We start from the raw sequence: 11,474 nt of genomic DNA, 5'->3' as shown, positions 1-11,474 counted from the left end.
TTCCAGATTGGCAGTGAATTAGTGAACACTCTGTCGTGGAGATTCCAATGATTTCTGAAAACAGGGTTAAGTGGACAGGAAAATAAAGAGCGGAGCAGGGTTCCCTGGATAGCCAATTGAACTGCATGGCTTCGAGTGTGAAAAAGCCGCTGAAAACCAGCATTGGGTTACTTGCACTTTGAAGAGTGGTGTAACGAAAGCCTGCCTGGAGTGCAGATTCTGATGAATTCCAGATTCGCAGTGAATGAAAGGAACATTCTCTAGTGGAGTTTCCAATGACTTCTGAAGTCTGGATAGTGTGGACAGGAAAATGAAGAGCTGACCATTTTTGAGTTGATAGCCAATTAAACAGCACGGATGCCAGTGTGAACAGGCCACAGAAAACCACTATTGTGTAACTTGGACTCACCAAAGTGATGTAATGAAAACCGGCCAAGGGTGGAGAGTCAGAAGAATTCCAGATTCGCAGTGAACGAATGGTACATTCTGTAGTTCAGATTCCAATGATTTCTGAAGGCTGGGTTTTGTGGACAGGAAAACGTAGAGAAGAACAGGGTTCTGTGGATATCCAAATTAACATCCCGTCTGGGAGTGTGAACATGTCGCTGAAAACCAGCATTGGGTTACTTGGACATTTACTAGTTGTGTAACGATAGACTGCCTGCAGTGCAGATTCAGTGAAAAAATGGCACATTCTGTAGTGGAGATGACAATGATTTCTGAAGACGAGATTGTGTGAACAGGAAAATGCAGGGCTGTTCAGGTTAGAATAGAGAGCCTATTGTACTGCACGTATGCGAGTATGAAAAGGCCACTTAAAACTAGCATTGGGTTACTTGGACATTGACCAGTGGTGTAACGAAAGCCTGCCTAGAGTGCGGATTCAGAAGAATTCCAGATTCCCAGTGAAGGAAAGGAACATTCTGTAGTGGGGATTCCGATAACTTAAGAAGCCTAGATGGTGTGGACAGGAAAAGGAAGAGCTGACCAGAGTTGAGTGGATAGCCAATTGAACAGCACGGATGGAGTTTGAACAGGCCGCAGAAAACCACTATTGTGTTACTTGGACTTTCCCAAGTGGTATAACGAAAACCGGCCTGGAGTGGAGAGTCAGAAGAATCCAGATTCGCAGTGAATGAATGGAACATTGTGTAGCGCAGATTCCAATGATTTCTGAAGGCTGGGTTATGTGGTCAGGAAAATGAAGAGCTGACCAGGGTTGAGAGGATAGCCAATTGAACAGCACGGCCGTGAGTTTTAACAGGCCGCTGAAAACCAGCTCTGGGTTCCTTGGAATTTCATCAGTGGTGTAAAGAAAACCTGCCGGGAGTGGAGATTCACATGAATTCCAGATTCGCAGTGAATGAGTGGAACATTCTGTAGTGGAGATTCCAATGATTTCTGAAGACTGGATTCTGTGCACAGGAAAATGAAGTGCTGACCAGGGTTGAATTCATAGCCTATTGAACATCACAGTTGTGAGTGTGAAAAGGCCGCTAAAAACCAACCTGTTCTTACTTGGACATTTACCAGTGGTGTAACGCAAGCCTGCCTGGAGTGCAGATTCAGATCAATTCCAGATTCGCAGTGAATGAGTGGAACATTCTGTAGTGGAGATTCCACTGATTTCTGAAGACTGGATTCTGTGCAAAGGAAAATGAAGTGCTGACCAGGGTTGAATTCATAGCCTATTGAACATCACAGTTGTGAGTGTGAAAAGGCCGCTGAAAACCAGCATTTTCTTACTTGGACATTTACCAGTGGTGTAACCAAAGCCTGCCTGGAGTGCAGATTCAGATGAATTTCAGATTCGGAGTGAATGAAAGGAACATTCTGTAGTGGAGATTGCAATGATTTCTGCAGTCTGGATTGTGTGAACAAGAAAATACCGAGCTGCCCAGGTTTGAGTGGATAGCATATTGAGCAGCACTGCTGCGAGTATGAACAGGCCGCAGAATACCAGAATTGGGTTCCCTGGACATTCAAGAGTGGTGTAAGGAAAACCTGCCTGAAGTGGAGAGTCAAATGAATTCCAGATTGGCAGTGAATTAGTGAAAACTCTGTCGTGGAGATTCCAATGATTTCTGAAAACAGGGTTAAGTGGACAGGAAAATAAAGAGCGGAGCAGGGTTCCCTGGATAGCCAATTGAAGTGCATGGCTTCGAGTGTGAAAAAGCCGCTGAAAACCAGCATTGGGTTACTTGCACTTTGAAGAGTGGTGTAACGAAAGCCTGCCTGGAGTGCAGATTCTGATGAATTCCAGATTCGCAGTGAATGAAAGGAACATTCTCTAGTGGAGTTTCCAATGACTTCTGAAGTCTGGATAGTGTGGACAGGAAAATGAAGAGCTGACCATTTTTGAGTTGATAGCCAATTAAACAGCACGGATGCCAGTGTGAACAGGCCGCAGAAAACCACTATTGTGTAACTTGGACTCACCCAAGTGATGTAATGAAAACCGGCCAGGGGTGGAGAGTCAGAAGATTTCCAGATTCGCAGTGAACGAATGGTACATTCTGTAGTTCAGATTCCAATGATTTCTGAAGGCTGGGTTTTGTGGACAGGAAAACGTAGAGAAGAACAGGGTTCTGTGGATATCCAAATTAACATCCCGTCTGGGAGTGTGAACATGTCGCTGAAAACCAGCATTGGGTTACTTGGACATTTACTAGTTGTGTAACGATAGACTGCCTGCAGTGCAGATTCAGTGAAAAAATGGCACATTCTGTAGTGGAGATGACAATGATTTCTGAAGACGAGATTGTGTGAACAGGAAAATGCAGGGCTGTTCAGGTTAGAATAGAGAGCCTATTGTACTGCACGTATGCGAGTATGAAAAGGCCACTTAAAACTAGCATTGGGTTACTTGGACATTGACCAGTGGTGTAACGAAAGCCTGCCTGGAGTGCGTATTCAGAAGAATTCCAGATTCCCAATGAAGGAAAGGAACACTCTGTAGTGGGGATTCCGATAACTTAAGAAGCCTAGATGGTGTGGACAGGAAAAGGAAGAGCTGACCAGAGTTGAGTGGATAGCCAATTGAACAGCACGGATGGAGTTTGAACAGGCCGCAGAAAACCACTATTGTGTTACTTGGACTTTCCCAAGTGGTATAACGAAAACCGGCCTGGAGTGGAGAGTCAGAAGAATCCAGATTCGCAGTGAATGAATGGAACATTGTGTAGCGCAGATTCCAATGATTTCTGAAGGCTGGGTTATGTGGTCAGGAAAATGAAGAGCTGACCAGGGTTGAGAGGATAGCCAATTGAACAGCACGGCCGTGAGTTTTAACAGGCCGCTGAAAACCAGCTCTGGGTTCCTTGGAATTTCATCAGTGGTGTAAAGAAAACCTGCCGGGAGTGGAGATTCACATGAATTCCAGATTCGCAGTGAATGAGTGGAACATTCTGTAGTGGAGATTCCAATGATTTCTGAAGACTGGATTCTGTGCACAGGAAAATGAAGTGCTGACCAGGGTTGAATTCATAGCCTATTGAACATCACAGTTGTGAGTGTGAAAAGGCCGCTGAAAACCAACCTGTTCTTACTTGGACATTTACCAGTGGTGTAACGGAAGCCTGCCTGGAGTGCAGATTCAGATGAATTCCAGATTCGCAGTGAATGAGTGGAACATTCTGTAGTGGAGATTCCACTGATTTCTGAAGACTGGATTCTGTGCAAAGGAAAATGAAGTGCTGACCAGGGTTGAATTCATAGCCTATTGAACATCACAGTTGTGAGTGTGAAAAGGCCGCTGAAAACCAGCATTTTCTTACTTGGACATTTACCAGTGGTGTAACCAAAGCCTGCCTGGAGTGCAGATTCAGATGAATTTCAGATTCGGAGTGAATGAAAGGAACATTCTGTAGTGGAGATTGCAATGATTTCTGCAGTCTGGATTGTGTGAACAAGAAAATACCGAGCTGCCCAGGTTTGAGTGGATAGCATATTGAGCAGCACTGCTGCGAGTATGAACAGGCCGCAGAATACCAGAATTGGGTTCCCTGGACATTCAAGAGTGGTGTAAGGAAAACCTGCCTGGAGTGGAGAGTCAAATGAATTCCAGATTGGCAGTGAATTAGTGAACACTCTGTCGTGGAGATTCCAATGATTTCTGAAAACAGGGTTAAGTGGACAGGAAAATAAAGAGCGGAGCAGGGTTCCCTGGATAGCCAATTGAAGTGCATGGCTTCGAGTGTGAAAAAGCCGCTGAAAACCAGCATTGGGTTACTTGCACTTTGAAGAGTGGTGTAACGAAAGCCTGCCTGGAGTGCAGATTCTGATGAATTCCAGATTCGCAGTGAATGAAAGGAACATTCTCTAGTGGAGTTTCCAATGACTTCTGAAGTCTGGATAGTGTGGACAGGAAAATGAAGAGCTGACCATTTTTGAGTTGATAGCCAATTAAACAGCACGGATGCCAGTGTGAACAGGCCGCAGAAAACCACTATTGTGTAACTTGGACTCACCCAAGTGATGTAATGAAAACCGGCCAGGGGTGGAGAGTCAGAAGAATTCCAGATTCGCAGTGAACGAATGGTACATTCTGTAGTTCAGATTCCAATGATTTCTGAAGGCTGGGTTTTGTGGACAGGAAAACGTAGAGAAGAACAGGGTTCTGTGGATATCCAAATTAACATCCCGTCTGGGAGTGTGAACATGTCGCTGAAAACCAGCATTGGGTTACTTGGACATTTACTAGTTGTGTAACGATAGACTGCCTGCAGTGCAGATTCAGTGAAAAAATGGCACATTCTGTAGTGGAGATGACAATGATTTCTGAAGACGAGATTGTGTGAACAGGAAAATGCAGGGCTGTTCAGGTTAGAATAGAGAGCCTATTGTACTGCACGTATGCGAGTATGAAAAGGCCACTTAAAACTAGCATTGGGTTACTTGGACATTGACCAGTGGTGTAACGAAAGCCTGCCTGGAGTGCGGATTCAGAAGAATTCCAGATTCCCAGTGAAGGAAAGGAACATTCTGTAGTGGGGATTCCGATGACTTAAGAAGCCTAGATGGTGTGGACAGGAAAAGGAAGAGCTGACCAGAGTTGAGTGGATAGCCAATTGAACAGCACGGATGGATTTTGAACAGGCCGCAGAAAACCACTATTGTGTTACTTGGACTTTCCCAAGTGGTATAAGGAAAACCGGCCTGGAGTGGAGAGTCAGAAGAATCCAGATTCGCAGTGAATGAATGGAACATTGTGTAGCGCAGATTCCAATGATTTCTGAAGGCTGGGTTATGTGGTCAGGAAAATGAAGAGCTGACCAGGGTTGAGAGGATAGCCAATTGAACAGCACGGCCGTGAGTTTTAACAGGCCGCTGAAAACCAGCTCTGGGTTCCTTGGAATTTCATCAGTGGTGTAAAGAAAACCTGCCGGGAGTGGAGATTCACATGAATTCCAGATTCGCAGTGAATGAGTGGAACATTCTGTAGTGGAGATTCCAATGATTTCTGAAGACTGGATTCTGTGCACAGGAAAATGAAGTGCTGACCAGGGTTGAATTCATAGCCTATTGAACATCACAGTTGTGAGTGTGAAAAGGCCGCTGAAAACCAACCTGTTCTTACTTGGACATTTACCAGTGGTGTAACGCAAGCCTGCCTGGAGTGCAGATTCAGATGAATTCCAGATTCGCAGTGAATGAGTGGAACATTCTGTAGTGGAGATTCCACTGATTTCTGAAGACTGGATTCTGTGCAAAGGAAAATGAAGTGCTGACCAGGGTTGAATTCATAGCCTATTGAACATCACAGTTGTGAGTGTGAAAAGGCCGCTGAAAACCAGCATTTTCTTACTTGGACATTTACCAGTGGTGTAACCAAAGCCTGCCTGGAGTGCAGATTCAGATGAATTTCAGATTCGGAGTGAATGAAAGGAACATTCTGTAGTGGAGATTGCAATGATTTCTGCAGTCTGGATTGTGTGAACAAGAAAATACCGAGCTGCCCAGGTTTGAGTGGATAGCATATTGAGCAGCACTGCTGCGAGTATGAACAGGCCGCAGAATACCAGAATTGGGTTCCCTGGACATTCAAGAGTGGTGTAAGGAAAACCTGCCTGGAGTGGAGAGTCAAATGAATTCCAGATTGGCAGTGAATTAGTGAACACTCTGTCGTGGAGATTCCAATGATTTCTGAAAACAGGGTTAAGTGGACAGGAAAATAAAGAGCGGAGCAGGGTTCCCTGGATAGCCAATTGAAGTGCATTGCTTCGAGTGTGAAAAAGCCGCTGAAAACCAGCATTGGGTTACTTGCACTTTATAGAGTGGTGTAACGAAAGCCTGCCTGGAGTGCAGATTCTGATGAATTCCAGATTCGCAGTGAATGAAAGGAACATTCTCTAGTGGAGTTTCCAATGACTTCTGAAGTCTGGATAGTGTGGACAGGAAAATGAAGAGCTGACCATTTTTGAGTTGATAGCCAATTAAACAGCACGGATGCCAGTGTGAACAGGCCGCAGAAAAACACTATTGTGTAACTTGGACTCACCCAAGTGATGTAATGAAAACCGGCCAGGGGTGGAGAGTCAGAAGAATTCCAGATTCGCAGTGAACGAATGGTACATTCTGTAGTTCAGATTCCAATGATTTCTGAAGGCTGGGTTTTGTGGACAGGAAAACGTAGAGAAGAACAGGGTTCTGTGGATATCCAAATTAACATCCCGTCTGGGAGTGTGAACATGTCGCTGAAAACCAGCATTGGGTTACTTGGACATTTACTAGTTGTGTAACGATAGACTGCCTGCAGTGCAGATTCAGTGAAAAAATGGCACATTCTGTAGTGGAGATGACAATGATTTCTGAAGACGAGATTGTGTGAACAGGAAAATGCAGGGCTGTTCAGGTTAGAATAGAGAGCCTATTGTACTGCACGTATGCAAGTATGAAAAGGCCACTTAAAACTAGCATTGGGTTACTTGGACATTGACCAGTGGTGTAACGAAAGCCTGCCTGGAGTGCGGATTCAGAAGAATTCCAGATTCCCAGTGAAGGAAAGGAACATTCTGTAGTGGGGATTCCGATAACTTAAGAAGCCTAGATGGTGTGGACAGGAACATGAAGAGCTGACCAGAGTTGAGTGGATAGCCAATTGAACAGCACGGATGGAGTTTGAACAGGCCGCAGAAAACCACTATTGTGTTACTTGGACTTTCCCAAGTGGTATAAGGAAAACCGGCCTGGAGTGGAGAGTCAGAAGAATCCAGATTCGCAGTGAATGAATGGAACATTGTGTAGCGCAGATTCCAATGATTTCTGAAGGCTGGGTTATGTGGTCAGGAAAATGAAGAGCTGACCAGGGTTGAGAGGATAGCCAATTGAACAGCACGGCCGTGAGTTTTAACAGGCCGCTGAAAACCAGCTCTGGGTTCCTTGGAATTTCATCAGTGGTGTAAAGAAAACCTGCCGGGAGTGGAGATTCACATGAATTCCAGATTCGCAGTGAATGAGTGGAACATTCTGTAGTGGAGATTCCAATGATTTCTGAAGACTGGATTCTGTGCACAGGAAAATGAAGTGCTGACCAGGGTTGAATTCATAGCCTATTGAACATCACAGTTGTGAGTGTGAAAAGGCCGCTGAAAACCAACCTGTTCTTACTTGGACATTTACCAGTGGTGTAACGCAAGCCTGCCTGGAGTGCAGATTCAGATGAATTCCAGATTCGCAGTGAATGAGTGGAACATTCTGTAGTGGAGATTCCACTGATTTCTGAAGACTGGATTCTGTGCAAAGGAAAATGAAGTGCTGACCAGGGTTGAATTCATAGCCTATTGAACATCACATTTGTGAGTGTGAAAAGGCCGCTGAAAACCAGCATTTTCTTACTTGGACATTTACCAGTGGTGTAACCAAAGCCTGCCTGGAGTGCAGATTCAGATGAATTTCAGATTCGGAGTGAATGAAAGGAACATTCTGTAGTGGAGATTGCAATGATTTCTGCAGTCTGGATTGTGTGAACAAGAAAATACCGAGCTGCCCAGGTTTGAGTGGATAGCATATTGAGCAGCACTGCTGCGAGTATGAACAGGCCGCAGAATACCAGAATTGGGTTCCCTGGACATTCAAGAGTGGTGTAAGGAAAACCTGCCTGGAGTGGAGAGTCAAATGAATTCCAGATTGGCAGTGAATTAGTGAACACTCTGTCGTGGAGATTCCAATGATTTCTGAAAACAGGGTTAAGTGGACAGGAAAATAAAGAGCGGAGCAGGGTTCCCTGGATAGCCAATTGAAGTGCATGGCTTCGAGTGTGAAAAAGCCGCTGAAAACCAGCATTGGGTTACTTGCACTTTGAAGAGTGGTGTAACGAAAGCCTGCCTGGAGTGCAGATTCTGATGAATTCCAGATTCGCAGTGAATGAAAGGAACATTCTCTAGTGGAGTTTCCAATGACTTCTGAAGTCTGGATAGTGTGGACAGGAAAATGAAGAGCTGACCATTTTTGAGTTGATAGCCAATTAAACAGCACGGATGCCAGTGTGAACAGGCCGCAGAAAAACACTATTGTGTAACTTGGACTCACCCAAGTGATGTAATGAAAACCGGCCAGGGGTGGAGAGTCAGAAGAATTCCAGATTCGCAGTGAACGAATGGTACATTCTGTAGTTCAGATTCCAATGATTTCTGAAGGCTGGGTTTTGTGGACAGGAAAACGTAGAGAAGAACAGGGTTCTGTGGATATCCAAATTAACATCCCGTCTGGGAGTGTGAACATGTCGCTGAAAACCAGCATTGGGTTACTTGGACATTTACTAGTTGTGTAACGATAGACTGCCTGCAGTGCAGATTCAGTGAAAAAATGGCACATTCTGTAGTGGAGATGACAATGATTTCTGAAGACGAGATTGTGTGAACAGGAAAATGCAGGGCTGTTCAGGTTAGAATAGAGAGCCTATTGTACTGCACGTATGCAAGTATGAAAAGGCCACTTAAAACTAGCATTGGGTTACTTGGACATTGACCAGTGGTGTAACGAAAGCCTGCCTGGAGTGCGGATTCAGAAGAATTCCAGATTCCCAGTGAAGGAAAGGAACATTCTGTAGTGGGGATTCCGATAACTTAAGAAGCCTAGATGGTGTGGACAGGAAAAGGAAGAGCTGACCAGAGTTGAGTGGATAGCCAATTGAACAGCACGGATGGATTTTGAACAGGCCGCAGAAAACCACTATTGTGTTACTTGGACTTTCCCAAGTGGTATAAGGAAAACCGGCCTGGAGTGGAGAGTCAGAAGAATCCAGATTCGCAGTGAATGAATGGAACATTGTGTAGCGCAGATTCCAATGATTTCTGAAGGCTGGGTTATGTGGTCAGGAAAATGAAGAGCTGACCAGGGTTGAGAGGATAGCCAATTGAACAGCACGGCCGTGAGTTTTAACAGGCCGCTGAAAACCAGCTCTGGGTTCCTTGGAATTTCATCAGTGGTGTAAAGAAAACCTGCCGGGAGTGGAGATTCACATGAATTCCAGATTCGCAGTGAATGAGTGGAACATTCTGTAGTGGAGATTCCAATGATTTCTGAAGACTGGATTCTGTGCACAGGAAAATGAAGTGCTGACCAGGGTTGAATTCATAGCCTATTGAACATCACAGTTGTGAGTGTGAAAAGGCCACTGAAAACCAACCTGTTCTTACTTGGACATTTACCAGTGGTGTAACGCAAGCCTGCCTGGAGTGCAGATTCAGATGAATTCCAGATTCGCAGTGAATGAGTGGAACATTCTGTAGTGGAGATTCCACTGATTTCTGAAGACTGGATTCTGTGCAAAGGAAAATGAAGTGCTGACCAGGGTTGAATTCATAGCCTATTGAACATCACAGTTGTGAGTGTGAAAAGGCCGCTGAAAACCAGCATTTTCTTACTTGGACATTTACCAGTGGTGTAACCAAAGCCTGCCTGGAGTGCAGATTCAGATGAATTTCAGATTCGGAGTGAATGAAAGGAACATTCTGTAGTGGAGATTGCAATGATTTCTGCAGTCTGGATTGTGTGAACAAGAAAATACCGAGCTGCCCAGGTTTGAGTGGATAGCATATTGAGCAGCACTGCTGCGAGTATGAACAGGCCACAGAATACCAGAATTGGGTTCCCTGGACATTCAAGAGTGGTGTAAGGAAAACCTGCCTGGAGTGGAGAGTCAAATGAATTCCAGATTGGCAGTGAATTAGTGAACACTCTGTCGTGGAGATTCCAATGATTTCTGAAAACAGGGTTAAGTGGACAGGAAAATAAAGAGCGGAGCAGGGTTCCCTGGATAGCCAATTGAAGTGCATGGCTTCGAGTGTGAAAAAGCCGCTGAAAACCAGCATTGGGTTACTTGCACTTTGAAGAGTGGTGTAACGAAAGCCTGCCTGGAGTGCAGATTCTGATGAATTCCAGATTCGCAGTGAATGAAAGGAACATTCTCTAGTGGAGTTTCCAATGACTTCTGAAGTCTGGATAGTGTGGACAGGAAAATGAAGAGCTGACCATTTTTGAGTTGATAGCCAATTAAACAGCACGGATGCCAGTGTGAACAGGCCACAGAAAACCACTATTGTGTAACTTGGACTCACCCAAGTGATGTAATGAAAACCGGCCAGGGGTGGAGAGTCAGAAGAATTCCAGATTCGCAGTGAACGAATGGTACATTCTGTAGTTCAGATTCCAATGATTTCTGAAGGCTGGGTTTTGTGGACAGGAAAACGTAGAGAAGAACAGGGTTCTGTGGATATCCAAATTAACATCCCGTCTGGGAGTGTGAACATGTCGCTGAAAACCAGCATTGGGTTACTTGGACATTTACTAGTTGTGCAACGATAGACTGCCTGCAGTGCAGATTCAGTGAAAAAATGGCACATTCTGTAGTGGAGATGACAATGATTTCTGAAGACGAGATTGTGTGAACAGGAAAATGCAGGGCTGTTCAGGTTAGAATAGAGAGCCTATTGTACTGCACGTATGCGAGTATGAAAAGGCCACTTAAAACTAGCATTGGGTTACTTGGACATTGACCAGTGGTGTAACGAAAGCCTGCCTGGAGTGCGGATTCAGAAGAATTCCAGATTCCCAGTGAAGGAAAGGAACATTCTGTAGTGGGGATTCCGATAACTTAAGAAGCCTAGATGGTGTGGACAGGAAAAGGAAGAGCTGACCAGAGTTGAGTGGATAGCCAATTGAACAGCACGGATGGAGTTTGAACAGGCCGCAGAAAACCACTATTGTGTTACTTGGACTTTCCCCAGTGGTATAACGAAAACCGGCCTGGAGTGGAGAGTCAGAAGAATCCAGATTCACAGTGAATGAATGGAACATTGTGTAGCGCAGATTCCAATGATTTCTGAAGGCTGGGTTATGTGGTCAGGAAAATGAAGAGCTGACCAGGGTTGAGAGGATAGCCAATTGAACAGCACGGCCGTGAGTTTTAACAGGCCGCTGAAAACCAGCTCTGGGTTCCTTGGAATTTCATCAGTGGTGTAAAGAAAACCTGC

This window comes from Sorex fumeus, unplaced genomic scaffold (genome assembly GCF_029834395.1).
Source record: "Sorex fumeus unplaced genomic scaffold, SorFum_2.1 ptg000019l, whole genome shotgun sequence".
Lineage (NCBI taxonomy): Eukaryota > Metazoa > Chordata > Mammalia > Eulipotyphla > Soricidae > Sorex > Sorex fumeus.
This window is presented reverse-complemented; position numbering follows the sequence as displayed.